This window comes from Mesoplodon mirus, assembly GCF_964341445.2.
Source record: "Mesoplodon mirus genome assembly, contig: HAP1_SCAFFOLD_922, whole genome shotgun sequence".
NCBI lineage: Eukaryota > Metazoa > Chordata > Mammalia > Artiodactyla > Ziphiidae > Mesoplodon > Mesoplodon mirus.
In genome coordinates this window covers 114888-123067 of record NW_028295123.1, presented here as the reverse complement: position 1 = coordinate 123067, position 8180 = coordinate 114888, and positions in this window count along the sequence as shown.

Genomic DNA, 8180 nt, shown 5'->3' with positions numbered 1-8180 from the left:
CCATCTACATCCTCACAGGTTCCATTCAGGATCACGATCTGTGTTCTAACAATGCCATCCCTATCTGCCTCTTCCCATCTTAATTCTTTCACAAAGCAGTTAAGTTTTTAACAGTGATGTCCAAACTGTTGAAGAGGGTGAGGTTCACAACTCAGCAAGGAGCTGAAAACAGGTAAAATGGAGCAAAACCAACTTAGTTAACCTCCTTCAGTTAGCCCAAATGACTCAGTAACAAGCAGACAAATTCAAGTAAAAAATTTAAAAGATTTCAAATGAATTAAAAGACTTTAAAATGAGGCATCTCCTGGGAGGTATTCCCTAAGAAAATGTAGGTATCATGCCATCAGGGACCGAAGCCACCAAATATTTAGATCTTTTAACTCACTTCTCTTGTTGATTCTTAGGTCCAACAAAAATCCTAAAACTCTAGTCAGGGTTCTCACTGGAAATTGATAAGTGAGCATTCTGATTTACATAGTCATTTGAATATGGGAAACGGAAATAAATGACATTACAAATTAACCTGAGCCAAAAGACCATCAGAAAAGCCATCAAAAAAATTATATTTCTAGTGGAATTCTTCTAACCCTTCAATTACCCAAATTATATTTTAACCACATAGGAACTCTTTAAAAATTGTTTAGTTAAGCATTCTTAAATCATAGCAAGCAAAATTACAACATCTGATGACTGAGGTTTATTACTATGATTATTATAATGCATTTTTTGCAAAACACGTGTGTCTGCTTCAGTTTTGTTTTTTTCCTTCTACTATCAGTAGGCCATAACTAGTTTACCAAGGCAGAATTCTTAAATAACCACAGTTATCAATATGCAAATATTAAAATAAGCATCTTGGGAGAGCCAAAGGTTTTTATTTCTCTAGCCAAGTTCATTACTTTAAATTTAATTCAGCTGATAGGAAGCCTTCCCCCCCACCACCACTACTGTTCAGAAATATTTTCTCAGGAGGCCAAGAGAAGAATCCCAGATCCAGGTTATACAGATTAGGTTCCTTCGCATACAAAAAAAGAGAAAAACTAGCTAGAATTATCACACTATTTCTTATTAACAAAGAATCCTACATGTTAGAATCATCGGACATCCTTCAATAAAAACATCAGATACAACAAACATCAGATGTTTATATCCATCGTAGAAACCTGATTCTCTACTGCCCTTTAACACCCTATATTACCCGACAATTTGATGTTATCTATATAAAAATATCTATGTAGGTTAAAGTTATGATTAGATGGCTCCAAGAGGACTGTATGTAATGGATAACAAGAAGCCTGTGGGTGTATGTATGGAGCACAATCATACAAAGATAGCTATAAAATAAGACCAGGTGGTTGACGTGGTCAGTTTGGAGCGCTGTTTCCTAAGAATAGTATAAGCGTTTCATGGTTACTTAAGTAATCAAGGACAGGGTGATCCAAAAGTATCAGAAATGCACATCTGATGCAACAATACTATGCTCCACTTTAGGAAAAAAACAGTTCGCACAAAGGATGAGCCTCTCCGTATTTACCTCTCACAAGCACGAGCTAAATTCCACCACCTGGACTCGCAAACGAGCAGTTCCTCGGACGCCCAGTCCCCACCCCTCGCCTCTCCGCCAGGGCACCTGGCCAGGGCCTTTGGCGCACTCAGAGGCAGAAGTCTGACCTCGGAAAATCCCAGAATGCTACAAACGGCCGAGGCCAGGGACCCAGAGTAAGCCTTGATCTAGGACAACACTTGCCCCAGGAGGCTCTCGCAGGGTCTCACTCTGATCGGCGGGACGGGTCACGGGCCTAAGGAGCCGTGATATGAGTGGCCTGGCCTCTCTGAGACGAGTCAGCGGCAGAGCCGAGGCCTTTCCGCCCTAGGATTTTAAATCTACCATGACACCGGGGCAACTTTAGGTTTCAAATGCCACGAGCAGAGCTGTGTCCCGAAGAAACCCCGGTCGCCGAGGCCCCGAATCCCGTCGTTTTTCTGACACCTGGCTTTCGAGACCTAAAACACTGGGAAACCGCCCAGCCCAGAACACCCTATCCGAAACCTTACCTCCTCAAAAGCAAAAGGCCCTTTGGCCAATAACTGTCACCAAACCGCCGTCTTCAATCCCTGTCGCTGCGACAAACACCCGACAAAATGACAGCAAAACCATCTCCCCAAAACCCCACCTTCGGCCTCTAGCGCCACTTATATAGGACGAAGGCGCCTGCGTAACAGAGCTCCCGCGCTCCCGCCCCGCCCCTAAGGGGCGGGGCCCAGTGTGACGTCAGGGCCGCGCCCGGCCCTCCACCACGCTGCTGCGTGGGCGGAGCAGTCCCGGCCCTGAGATGTGCAGTGGCTGAGGCGACTCCTTAGATTGTTTTCATTGCGGGAGAACCTGGGTGAAGTCAGGAGGAGACGACTTAAGCCTGTGGCACGTGTCTGCTGCTACTCGAGGAGTTATGCTGAATGCAGCACCTCTTAGCCGAGCCACCCTTGGCTCCGTTTCCTGCTCTCCCACCCCAGTGGGCCGCAGCACGGCTGAACTGTCAGGCAGAGCCACCGTGCAATAGACAAACCCCAAACCGTCTCGGTGCTAGGCCCAGGCTGGTGCTGGGGTTAGCTCAGTGAACGCGATTGTGTAGTCCAGCCCGCTTGGAACGTCCTGTCTAAAAATGGATTCTGATAAATAAGATGTCTTAGGAAACAAGCTCAGAGGTCTTAAGCTTAAGGCCTGTGTTCCTGATAAGAACAAAAAAAATAAGTTTCAGTTGAGACTCCTTACAAAATTTTTCCTGTTGTGATCCCTGCCTCCTGGGCAGATTCGGTAGCTGGAAGTTTCCCTAACAAACTTTTCCCCATTATTTATTCCTGTGAGTCAGTTTTAGTTAACCAATGCAGAGTAATGTCTGAGAGCTAGTGAGCCCCGTTAAGGGGCTTGCTTACCTCAAATAAGGTATTTCGCAGTTCTAAAGATCCCCAGACAGTTTCCCGTTGTGAGCGTGTACAGTGAGAAGAGAGAAGAGGGCCAAAATCTGAGCCCTGGGGAGCACTTCAGGGACAGAGGAAAAGAGCCTGAGAAGGAATGATCAGAAGGAGAGGAGAACCAAGAGTTTGGTGTCAGAGTAAGTGAGAGAAGGGTTTAAATGAGGGAAAGGCTGACAGTGACAAATGCTGGGAAGGAGTCAGGTAGGGTTGGTCCTGAAAAGTGTCAAGGGGATTTTGTGTTCTGACAAACATTCGATGGATAAAAGAGAAAGTCAGAAATCAGATTTGGGAGGGCACGGTTGGACTCTTGCAGGCATAAATCCAATAACATGTGGGTTTGTACCTTGTACCTTGTTAGGTGAAAGGAGGGCCCTGTCATTTCATGATCTAATAGTGTAGAAAATGTGTGCCACGTACTTTGGATAAATTGAATTGTTATGGAGATTGTACCCCATGTTAAGAAGTGAAGAAGTGAAGTTGAAAAGATACTTGGAAAATTGGAAGTGAAAATTCTTTATGCTGTAGAACGAAACAGACGTTATTCTCCTCACCTGGAATAGCCACCATTTATGCATCTACAATTGTAAATCTTACCCATCCTTTGAGGTCTATCTCTAACATGCTATCTCTGACTACATGAGTTCCCACCCATCTCCCTGCTCTTGACTACTCTGGTTAGAGATGAGGTCCTTAATCAGTTGGCCAAGGCACACTGGTGTGCCTGGAACCACCAAAATATGATGACCAATTTTGCCCATAGTGTGAAATGTATTGGTTCTACAATTGATTACACCTACTATTTCAGGGACATCTATCAGTTGGAATGTTTATCTGAGTAGACTGGGCCATCTTGCGAGGTAAAGTGGGACTCAGCTTGAGGCATATAGAGGCATAAATTAAGCTGGCAGCAAAGAAAAGTTCCCCTTTTTTCCTGGCACATGAAGGATCTTTGTCTTGTGAGGCTAAAAGAGAATGTGGTCAGGACAGTGCACAGTTTTGCTCAAACAACAATAGAAAGTTAAAAGACAGCCAAGTGGAAAGGCCCCCTACAGAGGGATTTATAGACATCACAAAACAATGTTACCCAGTAGTGGAGTCTGCTTTGTAGTTGCTGCTATCTTATTTTAGTGTCATTTTGAATATTCAAGTTTGTCTGCCACTTAAATATTAAGGTCTAATATTTGAAAGTGTGTCATGATCAGGAGGAGGTCGACATGTATGGTGCTCCTATTTACTCTCTGTGGCTTATGTGCTTTGACTGGAGACAAGGACCTGATTTATATTATCTTTGGTATCTCAGTGGCTACAACCCAGTACATATTTGTAGGTTGTTTATGGAAGCTGCTTTTGGTTGTTTTGCTCAGTTGGGTTAAGTTGGATTAAATCAAAGGTTGAAATTTACTCCCAGAATCCCTGGGCCAGTTGGCTTAATAATCTTACCTGGCACCTTAACCCTTTCTATTAAGTCAGTTACCTGGAAACTGAATACCTTGTGTCAGAGGACTTAATAAAAAGTCTGTCTAATTTCTCAGAATCTACTACTAACACCAGAAAATCTGTCCAATCTGGTAACTTTGTCTCAACACAAGAACAAGTATGTCTAAGAAATCCTTAAGTTAAACCATATATAAAGAAAATCTTAGCTTTGAAGAGCAACCAGAGGAATATTCTTATCATATATTCTAGCACAGACATTCTACAAGTTTAACTTCAGATATAGGAAACAGTCATCTCTGAAAGCAGAGTTCCAGAGTAAAAGTCTAAATTGTTGTGTAAATTACGTTTAACAAAAGATTGTCAGCTATATGGAGAAATCTTTACAAAGCTATAAACCTTTATGAGCTTATAATTTCTAAGTTGCTATTACTGATAATTACCAATCTGTATTTAATTAGATTTTTTTGTGTTTTTAGCTATCAATTAAATACTCATTATGTGCTAACTACTTTGTATACATGATCTCATTTAATAATCTAAACAACACTGTAAAGTGATCATTGGTTACTTGCTTGCAGTCAAGTTATCAAGTACCAGAACCGAGATTCAATCTCAGGACTTACTTGCTCCAAAGCTCTTGTGTTTAACCCGTTCTACTGGCTGCTTCAACTCATACAGCAAAGTACAAAGCAACTTACTTTACTTAGTCATTAGGGAAACCAGGCTGAGTTCATCTTTCAGCAAGATCAAAGGAGTTCGTCTTAAAAAAAGCACTTTTCAAGGTGATATATCATCAAGGGCTCCTCATGATGAAACAATGACTCAGTTTATCTCCAGCACATCAAGGTCATCAAAGGTCCCAGGGTGCCTTATTCACTGTTCAACAGCAAGTCACAAAGGGTCTCCCGTGCATCCCATGCTGCCTAAGATGGATAACATCCCAGGTTTCTCCAATATTTCCTGAGACTGGTTGTGAGGAGATTCATACAGCACACCATGAAGCAGGATCCAATCATCAAACAGTGCCAGAAACATTCCCTGATGCACAGTGCACTTTGCAGTGTATCAAAGGTGGGGAGTGGAGGGGTGCCAGGAGTGATTTAATTCAGAGGTTCTTTTGGGAATAGGGTAAGCTGATCTTTCCAATCTCCTTGTCAATTTTCACTACCTCTAATGAAAGGGCTTTGGAACTAGGTTAATCAATTAGTTTCTCAACACCTGCTACCAATAGTCTCAACTATCAACCATCCAGTGAAAGCACTGAAGGGAAAATATATTTGCCTAAGTAAATTCCTAAGTTCTAAATTTCCTATGAATATTGTAGAATCCTACATAAGCATATGAAAACATGTAATATATATTTGTCTCCAAATCTTCTGGGGTTACCTTTTATTTTAATGTATAAATATCAAGCTCCTATTTCACGTAATTGTAGGAAGTACAGTATCCTTCAGAGTATTCTGATGATTTCTATAGAGGTGTTAACTTCTCTGGTGGCTTCCTGTCACCTCTCACTCTAAATTCCCATTCCTGGCTCTATCCCTCAATTCCCTTATACCATCTCATCTGCAGTTGCTGTCTTTGCTTCAGAACATTTTGTACCAAGTATTGACACAGACTTCTCCTTGATTCTCCAAAGACTAGGTACCTTTTATGAGGAATAGGCTTAAAATTTTGAGAATACCAGAGGGTGGGTACAGCACAGAAACAAAAAGAACTGAAATTTTGTATCAGAATTCACAATTCTGAAGGTCCCAATCATTTCTTATCACAGATAATTTCTTACTGGCTTTCATCTCCTTAGGACTCAACTAGGGGAATGGATATAAGTAAAATGGATATATACTACACATTAGTTAAAAGCAATGAACAATTTTGCTAAATTTATGCTAAATTGACATATAGCAATATAAATAGACCTAAAAAGTTAATGCTGAATGAAGAAGAAAATGTGATTTATAAAACAATATCATTTAGGCAGATATTTAAAAACTGCAACTACACCACATGTTTTCGAGGATACGTATATATTTAAATAAAGGTTAGAGAGTGAATTGGAAAGACAATATATTAAATACACTAGAGATGTGCTTCTCAGAGTTCTGAACTTTAGCCTAGAGACCATTTAGGCTATGCACTCAGTTTACTTTGTAGCTTTGTTGCCCTGGGTCTAATTTTCAACACAGTCTTCCCTGTGGCTACAGGAGACAGCTGAGTCAATAGTGTGCCTTAAGTTGACAGCTGGCTGACCTGATCTTCTCAGTTTCCATTTTCAGAGCTTTTAAAACAACTGACCAAAGGCAGACAACTCAATAACTCTTACAACTGCAATTGTCCCCATACTATTCAAGTGCCTCCAGCTATTGCATAAGCTGATGTTTCACCTCCATCTGAACCTCATCCCAGTTCACCACCAGTGAGAGTTTTTTCCTGGACCCAAAGGGCTATGTTCTTTATTCTGTTTCACCACCTTCTCTCTTAGAAGCAACAATAAGGGACATCCTTGCCTTATTCCTCTTTGTAAAGGGAATGCTTCTAAAGTTTTAGTTAAGTTTCATGTTGTAACTTTTCTTCTCAATGTATTGTGGAAATAGGTCCATACCAGTTAATACTTATATATAACCAATCCTCATTATTGGTGGATTCAGCTACTCATTAAAATTTATTTGTAACCCCCCAAATCAATACTCATAGTGCCTTCATGCTTATTCATGGGCATGAGCAGAGCAGCAAAACATTTCTCAATGTGTACATTCCCAGCTGAAGTCAAGCAAGGCAATGCTCGGCCTTCTTTTCCAGTTCTCATACTGAAAAGAAGTGCCTTTTTCGCAGTCTATTTAATAGTACATTTTTGTGCTTTTTCTTGGTGACTTCCCTGTTTAAAATGGCCCCTAAGTGTAGTGCTGAAGTGCTATGTAGTGTTTCTAAAAGCAAGAAAGTTATCATGCACCTTATGGAGAAAATATGAATGTTAGATAAGCTTCATTCAGACATGAGTAATAGTGCTTTTGGTCATGAGGTGAATGTTAATGAATCAACGAGGTTTATTAGGTAAGGTTTGTTTGTTTTGTTCTTTTTTTGCGGTATGCCAGCCTCTCACTGTTGTGGCCTCTCCCGTTGTGGAGCACAGGCTCTGGACGCGCAGAACCAGTGGCCACGGCTCACGGGTCCAGCAGCTCTGCAGCATGTGGGATCCTCCTGGACCAGGGCATGAACCCGTGTCCCCAGCATCGGCAGGCGGACTCTCAGCCACTGCGCCACCAGGGAAGCCCTAGATGAGGTATTTGTAAACAGAAAACCACATTTCAAAAATTATGGGCTGATTGGATGATGAAAGTATTGTGAACCAGAGGCTCACAGAAACCCAACCTTATTTCTCCTAGGAGTGATGAGTATCTAGTCACCAATTCAGTGTTTTCAGCAACGTTATAAAACCTAATTCCTGCAAATAACGAGAATCAACTACATATATTAAAAGAAACATTACATGGGACATACTTCTACTACAAAATAATTTATTATTTATCTGAAACAAACTCTACATATCTAAATTACATCTCTTTAATTATGTTTCCCTGATGGTTTGGATCTCAACAGTTCCTTGTTTTGTAGAATTTGCTTAGACATTTAATGCAGTTATAATCTGTTTTCTATTTAAATTGTACATAAACTTTCAGTTTTTTTAAGTTTTTTTAATGTGGACTATTTTTTAAGTCTTTATTGAATTTGTTACAATACTGCTTCTGTTTTTGTTTTTTTTGGCTGCAAGG